Raw genomic sequence first — 12,064 nt, 5'->3', positions numbered from 1 at the left:
TATTTGCTTCAGGTCACTGATTAAAGTATGAATGTTATTAAGGTGAGGGGGAAAGTTTTAAAAGGGATCTGAGGGGCAACTCTTTTCACAACGCGTGTTTGGCATATTGAGATGAGTTGTGAGAGGAAAGGCAGCGGCTGGTACGATTACAATATCTAAAAGACATTTGGACAGTTACATGGATAGAAAACATCCAGAGCGATATGGGACAAACACAGGAAAATGGGACTAGTTTAGTTTCGGAAACCTGGCCGGAATGCCAAGTTGGGCTGAATGGCCTGTTTCCGTTCTGTATCAGTCTAACTTTCTACAATTCAAACTTGACTGTGATGGGTACAGGAAAGCAAAAACGGGTGTTAATTCTATTTTCTGTCCATGAAAAAGAGACATAAATTTTAAATAATTGTGTCACATGAAATAGTTCACTCTTATTGTGATTAGAAATGCAATGAATCCGAGCATTAAAGTGAAATATAATTAAATTAATTCAACTGTGTTTCCATGGTTAAAATAAAAATTGATATTCAAAATGATTGAGAGTTTGTACACTGCAATATATTCACATCAGTTCACGTACTGAGCTATTATTGCACATTTACACTCCTTACTGAACTGAACAATAATTACATATTAACAACACGTAGATTTTTGAAAATGTATCAGTGCACTTTAAAGAAGGAGATATTTAATGTTACTATGTGACTGTGCAATGTGTAGACATGGACAGCAATCATTGCAGTGAAAAGTAATTACAGTTCTCTGAATTTATAAGGCTGAGATTGCTGTGATTATTCAAATGAACAAAAGTCAGTTTTCAAAGCGTGTTGGATGCAAAATCATTGGTTCCACTGTGGGATAGTTGACCTGAAAACAATGGGATAGTTGACCTGAAAACAATAGCATTGCTGCAATGGATTAAATGAAACAATGGATTAAATTAAAATATGGATCTGACTATACACGTTTGAAAGACAAACAAATTATTCTCTAATTATTGTAAGGATAATGAATTCATAATAAATGTTGTAATCTGAACAAATAAGTTAACTCAAGATTTTAAAAGCACTTTGCTCTGATGTTGATTAAACATCATTAAGATCGGTAAACTGAAGACTAAAATATAACAGCTAGATTGATGGATTGAGGACAATAAATGAGCCATTCAGTAATTATTGAAAAGAAATGACTTTTGCTCAAAATGCAGACAATACAGAAGGAATGTATTTCATTCAATTAGCTTACATGTAGAAACGTATGTTTTTAATTTATTTAATTTTATCCTGATCGATGTTCAAACATTTGTGTCTGAATTAGGAAGAAAATAAGGAGATAATTTAAGTGAATATCAGGGTGACCACAAGATACAGTCCATGACATTTGATAGAAAAAGGAATTTGCATAATTTTGTAATTATTGAACGTTGATAAATAATTAGCTTCTCAGGTACTGAAGCAGTCCAACAGCAAGAACTACAAAATCTGGACAATATCTAGGTTTGGGCTGACAAGGGGCAAGTAACATACATGCCACACAAATGCAGGCTGCGACCATCACAAATAAGAAATGACCTAACCACCATCACTTGACATTCAATGCTGTTACCATCACTGAACACCCACTATCAACATTATCCTGGGGATAATCATTGATCAGAAACTGAATTGGTCTCACCACATAAACACAGTGGCTACAAGAGTAATTCAACTCCTGGCTCCTGAAACCCTGCCCAACAGCTACCAGGCACAAGTCAGGAGTGTGATGGAATACTCCCCACTTGCCTGGATGAGTGCAGCCCTAACAACACTCAAGGAACCCATGGCCACTTCCATCTCGAAGGACAACGCCAACAGCTATATGGAAAGACAACTACCTTCAAGTTCCCCTCCAAGGTACTAACCCACCCTGACTTGGGAATATATCGCCATTCCTTCACTGTCGGTGGGTGAATGTCCTGGAAATCCCCACCCCAATGGCATCGTGGGTGATCCCACAGCAGCTAGACTGCAGCGGTTCAAGAACACAGCTCACCACCAATTTCTCAAGGGTAACTAGGGATGGGCAATAAATGCTGGGCCCAGCCAGTGATAACCAAATCACATCAAATAAATATTAAAATAATGTCTGCAAGATCAAAACAGCTCCAACGCTGTCCTAGCTGCAATCTCTGCCTCTTCTTATTGACAAAGATAAAAGGTTACCCTGCTCAACTTTCTCATCAGTACAGTATTCACCCCAGCCTTCTCTTATACCAACCAGCAGCATTTCCATCACCAGCAGGAACTCCACTTAAAATATTTTGTTAGTAACTTTTCATTAACTGGTTACTTCAACTACAATGCAATCTCTACAAACAGACCAAGTACCTTTTAGGCGACAACAAATTTTGTAACAATTCTTCTTCATCTCTCTCTGCCATTCTTTTTGGTTATATGAGGTAGGGAGGGATGGGATCACCACAGTGATGTAAGATATATGTAATACAGTGAGACAGTGAAGGTAGTATGGCTCACGTTGACTCTTAGACCCCACAGAGTGGAACAACACAATCACTGCATAATAAACACAACACAACATTTCAACCTGGCGTGACAGTAATAAAATGTGGATCGGTTGAACCGGCTGGATTTGTTTCAGCTGGAGTTTGTGAGAGTGAGGGGTGACATGACTGAAGTGTCTAAGATCCTGAATGGTTTGTTAAGGAGGACATGGAAAGGATGTTTCCTCTTGTGGGTCATACGTGAACTCGAGAGAACTGCTTTAAAATTAGATTCACCCTTTCAGGACAGAGATGAGGAGATTTATTTCCTCACAGAGTGTCGTGCAACTTTGGAACTCTCTGCCCCAGAAGGTGGGCACAATGAATATTTTTAAGACACAGGTTGATAGATTCTTGCTAAGAGACGTTGGGGGAAGATGGAACACAAATCACTAACAGATCAGGCCTGGCCTTATTGAATGATAGAGTGGACTTGAGGGGCTGAATGGTCACCTCCTGCTTCTTTCTCACATGACCCAGGACTAAGAGCTTTGTTGAAAATGCATTCACTGGATGTAGGTGCCACTGGCTATGTGCAGCATTTATTACACAGAGGGCAGGTAAGAGTCAACCACATTGCTGTGGGTCAGGGGTCACATGGAGACTAGATCAGGTAAGGATGGCAGCTTCCTTCGCTAAAGGACATCAGTGACCGAGATGGGTTTTTCCTGACAATCGAGAATAATTTCATCAATAGAATCATAATTTTAGATGATTATTAAATTCAAACTGCTGAAACAGACTGACCATGTGGCTGTCAGTGAATCCAACACAAGTGAATGGAAACATTGCTCAGAGTCTGGTTCTGGAACATTCAACACAACCAGGAAATGGAAAGTGAATAATTAGCTGAAAACAAGGCCACTGCTCTGATAGGAACAAAATCATTCAATGTTCAGTTATTGACCATTATTGACTCACAGAATATTCTAATCTGCAGAATCACAGTAAAAGGGAAAAGTAAACAACATTCTTGGCAAAGACATAATGAACCAACTGCTTGTATAAAACAGCTCCGAACAAAGGGGCTGAATCCTCCACAAACTGACAAATCAGATTTGTAGATAGAGATTGGAAATCTTTAGAAAAAAACCCTTCCCTACTGATGGTGTGTGCTAGAAACCATTCTCAGAGTGATCTGCCATTTATTTCCTTTGAAGAGAATCTGTTTCCCCTCACAAAAGGAGGTGTGTTGCTCACTTACAGACTGACTTACAGACAAAGGAAACCTGATCTGAGACTCGCAAGTTAATTAAGCTATGAGTGACAGTCCACTGCACACAACAAGAGCTCAGACCACAACAGATTCTAGTGAAACCAACAATGCAATGAAAAAGGCGAATTGCTCTTTATAATCATGCAGCCTCTCTCAATCAAATAATCCCAGTCAACTTCTAAACATTTTAAAACTATTAATATCAATGAATATATATTTATTTCCATTCCTTATTTCCTCCAAAAAATTCATCTGATTATTCTCTTCAAAATATATTTTAAATGGTGAATTCCAAATCACAATTCATTTCCAATTATTCTTAGAGCAAATCAACTTGCAAACTAAAATAGTTTTCATGTCAATAATGACACTGGAAACTTTGTTATGTAGTTTAACTGTATGTCCAAATATTGTTTTGGTTCATTATTGTAGTGAAGATAAAATTAAAGTCTATTTATTTTCTCTGATATCCTTCCATTACTTTATTCCCTAATAATAATGCATGACGTAATAGGTGACAAGCATTAAAATAAAATCGAATTTTCAATGCAAGAACTGGTACAAATATTCACATATTATTCAGTTCATTCATTGTCGTTGATTATCAGAGTTATTTTCATTGTATGATCACGTTAAATTCACTCAAATAATCACAGTACAATTTTCACCTCTATAGATAAGTGAAGTGAATGTCAAATTATTAATATTTCAAGTCAAACCAAATTCACATTTTGTTCTGTTGTATTCAAGGAATGATGGAATATATTACATTATTATGAGAAACAGGAACAAGTGAAGGTGGTGGCTCTCAGATGTGAAGCCTTAAATCCAAAGGGCCAGGTGGTAGTTACAGTGGGGGAGGTACCTAGTCTCTCTCTCTCCTCAGAAGGCAGTGAGGATGGTGACACTGGCAGGAACGGGTTAGATGACAAAGCGCCTACGTATGGACAGAGGGACGGCAATGGGTGGGATGACCCACCGCCCCGTAAGGCCCAGAAGGCCGTGTCTATAGCATCGCTGGGCATCAAAGCTCAAACTTGGACAGACAGTAGGGGGGGGGGGGGGGGGCAACAAAGGGAACTGACAGAAACTAAACCTGAACCGTTCACCCGCTGAACGACAGATGTTGGTGAATGAACACCCAGCCTGATAGAAAAAATGGTAATAATGGACCTTATTGGGACAATATGGATGAATTAGTAGAGGTACACAGTCTCACCGAAGATGATGTATGGACCCTCCCTCGGGCCAAGATGCCCTGAAATGTACAACAGAAACTGTCCCTGCAATGAGAGGATGGGATACAAGCCGGTTCCTCCCAGAGTACAGCCGATCAGTGTCTCCAGGCATTTACAGATATTGCAGGGACACACTGAGGACGGGACAGGCTGAATGGGCTAAAATAACCTTGGTGACTCAGGGGCCCAAGGATAATATCGAGGATTATACAGAGAGGAAGCCTGAGGTGTGTAAGCACCACGGAAGATTACCAAACCCCAACCTGTGACGATGAAATAGGTTTGATGTGTTTAAAAGATGACATGGGATCCTATTTAACTGTAATTATAAACATGGGACTCCCAGTGGGAGATAATTCTATCCACACTCTGAATTGCATCATGAGAGCTGAGGCAAATGCAGAAACACAGGGGAATAGCTGCAATACAGGGAGGGTAATCAGACCCACAATGTTACAAGGGAAGCAGGAAAGGGCACATAGACAAGGAACGTAGGCACAGAGAGGGAGATAGGTGTTCATATTGTGAGTGGCCTGTGTTCACCTAAGTATATGCATAGCCCATGAATATTCATTGACGCGCTGTTGAAGGGCCAAAACTGCATGATGCTAACACCGGAGCATCTTTGTCAGTTACCGATAAGCATTTACCCCTCACTCCCTCAATTACTAAAATGAGAGCAGTCGGAGAGGGAACCTAGGAAGCTGGATGAAGCAAACCTGCCCGGATGTAGACTGGGAGTATGACAAAATGTATTAAGATATGGAGGTGTGAAACTCAAGAAGGGACCTTCTGGGAGTTGCTCCTATTTATGCAACAATTGACATCAACACCTGAATTTAAACATGGGCATGCTCCGGCCAGGACTGGGACAGAAAGAAAAGGAGAGGCAACCTCTCCAGAGTAGCTACATTGCAGGGAGACTGGGACAGTCAAAGAATCTGGTGGGTTATAGCTCGGACGAACTCAGCGGTGTGCGTAACTCAAACAGGAAAGTTATCTATCGACCCTGTAGAGATCGAGGGCCCTCTCACTCCCCACACAAAAAGGATCTCATCACAACTGGGGATAAGGGGGCAATAATTGTGAGAGTGACAGATTGACAGAAGCTGGAAATAATCTCGCTCGATACCTGTGGACATTGAATGGCAGATGAAAGTGGTGTTTACTGACTGAGGAGAACAGGCGACCAGGATACTATTACCTCAGGGATCCTGCAATATTCCAGTATATACCACCGATGTGTGTTTGATGGATTTAGTCACACTGATCTTACCAACACCTCATCACCTCAAACAGTGAGAAAGATAATATCCAGATATTATACAGAGTATTCGATCAGGTTAACCAGGCCAGGCTTAAAATTAACGCACAGAGAGTGCAACTGGGAAGGTAGGGAGAGACGGAACTGGGACATCATATTGGGGAGATCAAACCAGGAAGGGAGAGGGGACAGTCCCAGCGGGAACAAAAACTATGATTATAAAACTATCCACCCGCACACTGTAAAGGGATCAGGCAAACTTTAGGATTGTTTAATTATTGTGGGAATTTTTTGAGGAATTATCCAGAAATAGAGAACCATCACGAGCCCTGGCAGAAGCGCGGTCATTAACCAGGGGTGAGGGAGGCAAAATGCACACAGTCAGCATGCCTTTGGTATAGTTCATGACTGGGCTCGGTGAAGGTATATCACCCTGTCTGGGGGCCACATTGAGCATGAAGAACAGGTCAGAGAGTTAGTGGAAGCAACTAACTTTCCCATTGAAGCAGCAATAATGAAGATTAGGCTCACAGGAAAGTAGAAACTCCACATCAACGGGGTAGTGAGCATGGGTGGGCATACTTACTGAAACGGTGCAGACATTTGAGGAGGATGCAGTGGCAGTAGCTTCAGAAGCGAGAAAGGAAAGTTTAAAGACATTTCCAGAAACAGTCCCACAGCAGGAGAAACAGGAATGGGAAAAGGGTGGGGCAGTAATAGGACATAGGATGATCCAGCAGTGTCACTGTATAAGACAAACATTATTAAAATCATATCATGGGCTGGCCCATATTGAGCAGGATAAAATGCAATATCGGATGATCAACTACAGGGGTGTTCTGTAACAAGAAGGTTTTGTCGAAGGGGTGTAGTCTGTACACAGTGTGAGCCAGCGAAAACAATCAGGATAAAATGCAGGAAGCCACAGGAACCCAGGGGCCCATGGCAACAATTACAGATGGATTTTACGTACTCCCCATCCCAATCCCAGGGAAGGAAATCCTGCTGGGCCTTAACAAACAGGTTTACTCAGTGGGCGGGAGCATTCCCCTGCAGATTCTGACCAACGGACACACGTTCCAGGAAACTAAGTTAAGCAGCTCTGTGGCCTGTTTGGTACTGAGCAGAAATCACATCTCACATACCACCCCCAGACCTCAGGGACAGGAGAAGGAATGAAGCAGACACTGAAAGCTAGTCTGACTAAGGCCCTGACAGAGACAGGCAGGGATGGGTTAGTGTACTCCCCACAATCCTAATGAACCTGACGTCAACCCCAGCAAAGGGAACTGAGCAATCCCCCTTTGAATTAGTGACCGGATGGACTTTGCAGCTGCCAGAGGGTATGGTCGTGGGAGGGCAGGAGATGTACAATGGTAAGGATAGGGTGAAACAATTTGTGAAAGAACTGACAAAGCAACTGCATGAGCTGAGAGGGGAAGTTGCAGACGGACAGAGAATCAGAGACTGGGAAAGGGAGCTCATAAACATCTGAGCTGACATCCCGAACCCAGGAGATCGGGTCGGGGGGAAATATTTGTGGAACGTATGAAAGAAGCACATCAAAATGCTGGACTTGGCTGGGGGAGCCGTAGAATTCCAGAGAGGGAACTCTTCCATCATGCATTAGTAAGGAGCTCTGAATAAACATTGGTCGTGCTGCTCAGCACAGAACTGAAGGCTCCTCTTTGATATTTCTCTCAGCAACAGAGTGCAGGGATATGTTACCGGCTGGAGGTCTGAGACCAGTGCCTCTGTTCTACAAGGGTCAGAGCTGGGACATCTGTTGTTTGTAACACATATAAATGATTAGCCTGAAAATGTAAACGATTTAATTAACAAGTTTGTAGATGGCACAAAGTGAAGAAGTTGTGAATCGTGAAGAATGTTGTCAAAGGAAACATCAAGGACGCGATCAGTTGGAATGTTTTGCGGAGAAATTGCAGATAGGTTTGAATTCAGACAAGTGTGACGTGATGCGTTTTGGGCGGCTCATTGTAAGAGGAATGTATACACTAAAAGGAACTGCCCTGAGCAGCACTGATATACAGAGGTGCAAGTTCACAGCTCCCTGAATGTGGTGAAGGAGGTGGATGGCAGATTTGGTGAAGGAGGATGTGGAGGTTTTGGAGAGGGTGCAAATGGGTTTACCAGGATGTTGCCTGGATTGGGAGAGGTTGGAAAATCTTGGATTGTTGTCTTTGGAAAGTCAGTGGCTGTGGAGTGATCCGAGAGGCACAGACAGAGTGAATAATCTGAATCATTTTCCAAGTGGAAATTACCAATTCCACAGGCCATAGATTTAAGGGGAGACGGGGCAAGTTTAACGGAAATGAAAACCGAAAGAACAGCAGATGCTGTAAACCAGAAAGAAAAACAGAAGTTTCTGAAAAAGCTCAGCAGTTCTAGCAGCATCTGTGAAGAGAAATTAGTTAACATTTCTGAGGAAGGAGGACTGGACCCGAAACATTAACTGATTTTTCTTCACAGATGCTGCATGACCTACTGAGCATTTTCAACAACATCTGTGCAAGTTAAAAGGGAGTTGTGTCAGACAAGTTTCTTATGCAGGAGGTGGTCAGTGACTAGAATGTACTTGTCTGACAGATGGTAAAAACAGAAACAATCACAATGTTTAATAGGCATTTGGACAGGCAGATAAGCAGGCCTGGGTTGGCAGGGATATGGATCATATACAGGCAGATGGAATCAGTTTGGAATAGCATCATGATCAGCACAGACATGGTGGGCCGATTATTCCGGTGCTGTACTGTTCTGTTTTCTAGGGGGGAGAATGTGTGGAGCGAGAGAGAATATTTTGAGTATAATATGTCTCTTCTTTCGAACACACAGTAAGTTGATGCATTTTCAGAGAAGCAATGTTGAAAGGCAATATATATTTGGATGGCACAGACATAGAGAGCAGGACAGCAGGAATGGGGGACAATGTGTACAAATCCTTAATGGAGAGAGAACGTAAAGTGTTTTGAGTAAATGTATAGGATGCTGGGCTTCATTAATAGAGGGAATGATAACATACTCATGCAAAAGATGCTGACCGTTGACAAAGTTCTAGTTAGGTCACAGTCAATCATTGCATCCAAATGTGGTCAACAGATTCCTGGTCAGGATGAGGAAGTTAACATACCACAGAGGGGCCTGTTCCATACTTTGCTTCTCTTTCAGGATGCATTGGTGACTCAAGGGTTAAACATTCTCCTGCCAAAGGTCTTACTGCCGTACTGTAAGAGTACAAGGCCTGTACTCTTCCAATACAGACTGAACACCTCAGTAGGGGTGAGGCAGACCGTATCTTCGAAATAGAACCTCTTGGAGCCACACATGTGGATTCCACCATAACCCCAGACAGAGCAATTTGCCCTTTCCAGACAAAACTGAGAGCCCTGGGCACAACCCTGTTAAACTGTCTCCTGCTCTCATTGTCTCACATCCCCTCCATATTAGCATAGGTAAGTGAATCCCCCATTTACTGAAAGAAGAACCCTTCTGCCTTAATCTCTTCCCGTCAACACATAATCATGGACAATACGATAATCAGTATCTGTAATCCATCACAAGTTATCACACGACATTGGCATTCATCAAGCTTTGTAAATTCATAATTACCAGCTTTAAACTATGTAATGGCAATCGCCTATGCGACTGATATGCCTTTCTGGATTAGAGGTGCTGGAAGAGCACACCAGTTCAGGCCGCATCCAATGAGCTTCGAAATCGACGTTCCGGGCAAAATCCCTTCATCAGGAATACAGGCAGTGAGCCTGAAGCGTGAAGAGATAAGCGAGGGGAAGGCGGGGGTGGGGAGAGAGTAGCATAGAGTACAATGGGTGAGTGGGGGAGGAGATGAAGGTGATAGGTCAGGGAGGAGAGGGTGGAGTGGATAGGTGGAAAAGGAGCTAGGCAGGTCGGACAAGTCATCGGGACAGTGCTAAGCTGGAAGTTTGAAACTAGGATGAGGTGGGGAAAGGGGAAATGAGGAAACTGTTGAAGTCCACATTGATGCCCTGGGGTTGAAGTGTTCCAAGGTGGAAGATGAGGCGTTCTTCCTCCAGGCATCTGGTGGTGAGGGAGCGGCGGTGAAGGAGGCCCAGGACCTCCATGTCCTCCGCAGAGTGGGAGGGGGAGTTGAAATGTTGGGCCACAGGGCGGTGTGGTTGATTGGTGTGGGTGTCCCAGAGATGTTCCCTAAAGCGCTCTGCTAGGAGGCGCCCAGTCTTACCAATGTAGAGCAGACCGCATCGGGAGCAACGTATACAATAAGTGATATTAGAAAGATGTGCAAGTAAAACTTTGATGATGTGGACGGCTCCTTTAGGGCCTTGGATAGAGGTGAGGGAAGAGGTGAGGGCGCAGGTTTTACAGTTCCTGCGGTGGCAGGGGAAAGTGCCAGGATGGGAGGGTGGGTTGTGGCGGGGGGGGCGTGGACCTGACCAGGTAGTCATGGAGGGAACGGTCTTTGCGGAAGGTGGAAAGGGGTGGGGAGGGAAATATATCCCTGGTGGGGGGATCTGTTTGGACGTGGCGGAAATGTCGGCGGATGATTTGGTTTATGCGAAGATTGGTGCGGTGCAAGGTTTGCAACAGGGGCCATCTGGTGTGTTCTGTGGTGGAACTGGTCCTCCTGGGAGCAGATCCGGCGGAGGCGGAGGAATTGGGAATATGGAATGGCATTTTTTCAAGAGATAGGGTGGGAAGAGGTGTAATGCACGTAGCTGTGGGAGTCGGTGGGTTTGTTAAAAATGTCAGTGTCAAGTCGGTCGTCATTAATGGAGATGGAGAGTCCAGGAAGGGGAGGGAGGTGTCAGAGATGGTCCAGGTAAATTTAAGGTCAGGGTGGAATGTGTTGGTGAAGTTGATGAATTGCTCAACTTCCTCGCAGGAGCACGAGGTGGCGCCAATGCAGTCATCAATGTAGCGGAGGAAGAGGTGGGGAGTGGTGCCGGTGTAATTACGGAAGATCAACTGCTCTATGTAGCCAACAAAGAGACAGGCATAGCTGGGGCCCATACGTGTGCCCATGGCTACCCCTTTGGTCTGGTGGAAGTGGGAGGATTCAAAGGCGAAATTGTTAAGGGTGAGGACCAGTTCGGTCATGCGAATGAGAGTGTCGGTAGAAGGGTACTGTTGGGGACCTCTGGAGAGGAAAATCGGAGGGCTTGGAGGCTCTGGTCATGGCGGATGGAGGTGAAGAGGGATTGGATAGCCATCGTGAAATGAGGCGTGGGGGGCCGGGGAAACGGAAGTCTTGGAGGAGGTGGAGAGCATGGGTGGTGTCACGAACGTATGAGGGGAGTTCCTGGACTAGGTGGGATAGGACAGTGTCGATGTAGGTAGAGATGAGTTCAGTGGGGCAGGAGCATGCTGAGACAATGGGTCGGCCAGGGTGGTCAGGCTTGTGTATCTTGGGAAGGAGGTAGAACCGGGCAGTGGGGGAGTGGGAGGTTCCCGGACTATGAGGTTGGAAGCTGTGGGTGGGAGATATGCCTTTGTTTAATTCTTATTAAATATACTGTCTCTGTGGGTAAGGCAGAGATTCGTGGAGATGAGTTTGTACAAGTAGACACTCGGCTACTTTAGAGATGCTTTGAAATTCTTGCCAGCTGTCCGATAATAAAGCTACTGCTGTTGTACGGAAAACTTGTGTCATCTGGATTTGTGGAACAAAACAGACATTAACAAGGAAGGATATGAATGATCTTCAGGGTGGGGAGTACATACTTACTGGAGTGGTTCACTGCTGAAGAAAATGCAGTCACTGAATTGATTTGAAGAGATTGCTATTTTCTTTG

This window comes from Chiloscyllium plagiosum, unplaced genomic scaffold (genome assembly GCF_037043375.1).
Source record: "Chiloscyllium plagiosum isolate Xiang-an unplaced genomic scaffold, Cpla_swu_hap1 HiC_scaffold_37, whole genome shotgun sequence".
Taxonomy (NCBI): domain Eukaryota; kingdom Metazoa; phylum Chordata; class Chondrichthyes; order Orectolobiformes; family Hemiscylliidae; genus Chiloscyllium; species Chiloscyllium plagiosum.
This window is presented reverse-complemented; position numbering follows the sequence as displayed.